Here is a 1,316-nt window from a genome sequence, read left to right on the forward strand (position 1 = left end):
TTTTTTTTTGGTAGGAAAGCAGAGGAGACCAAGAAACCTGAGAGGCCATAGTATTTGCCTTTGGGACAAGATCATTGGAAAGTTTCATTAATTTTCTGTTTCTCAGCAAGTTATTTCACTTTTCACTTTCTTTTCATCTGCAGGCTTAACACCTATTTCAAACTCAATAGATTTTAAAGGGAAGAATCTGTATCAAATTGATTTGGAGTTATGAATTATTTCACATTCTAGAAAAGTTTTTGATTGGCTGATGATGGAATCAGTTCAGTTTTATAACCACATGTCAGTGTTTGCTTGCCTTGTTTGAACTTGGTTATGAATTCCACGAAGGCAGCAACTATCCTCTCCTATGTTAAAATGCCAAGAATCTTGTGAGTGCTTAATATATATTAATTGATTATGATAAAAGAGAAAAATGACATTTATTCAGTCCTAGAGCACTGCCTCTGAGTTACGCTTAGCTTTACAGATTCACTAAGGTCGCTACACAAGCATACGAAGAAACCATAGGAAGATATAGTGGAAAAAACAAAGGCTTGAGGAGCAGGTGTTACTGGTTTGCGGTCCTAGGACTGCCACTTAATAGCTGGGTAACCTTGAGCCTGATTCTTCATCTGTAAAATATGGATGATAATAATACTTTCCCATACAGTTGTTTGGAGGAGTAAATGAATTAACTGCATGTAGTTTCAAACTGCTAACAGTTTCCAAAATATGACATGCTGTTTACCTCTTCCATGTCTGTACCTGGAAGCCTGAACCTGGAATAACGATTGCTTTCCTTTCATATCCACACTTTGCCTCTCCTGTTGTTTGACAAGTGCCTGGGCTTCCAGAAAGACACAACTCAAGCACTAACTTATTTGTGAAGCCTGTCTTAACCCAATAAATGGTCGATAAATATGGCTACTTAATTTTGAATGACTGAGTATCTATTTGGAACACAGTAAGTGCTAAATATATGTTTGCTTTTTCATCACTGTCCCCTTTCCTGGTTAATCCCAACAATTCTTTCTTTAAGTGACTGGTTTAATATTGTTAATTCTCCTTTTCTTCTTAAATCCTTTCAAAGTCAATTGGATAGAAATATTTAACCCTCCTACTGGGAAAGAGGAAGTGGATAATTGCTAACAATAATACAATCTACCCAAAAAAACAACAGGTAGCTTATTTCAAATATGAAAAAAAATTAAGGGAACATACTACCCATGAGTCCTTTGTGAAAAATTACTTGGCAATATGAAATCAAATCAAATAAGAAACGAGTCAAAATAAAGAATTAAGAATGGACATTTTGCTAAGTGAAATAAGTCAGT

The sequence above is a fragment of the Hipposideros armiger genome, unplaced genomic scaffold (assembly GCF_001890085.2).
Source record: "Hipposideros armiger isolate ML-2016 unplaced genomic scaffold, ASM189008v1 scaffold_1458, whole genome shotgun sequence".
NCBI classification, from domain to species: domain Eukaryota; kingdom Metazoa; phylum Chordata; class Mammalia; order Chiroptera; family Hipposideridae; genus Hipposideros; species Hipposideros armiger.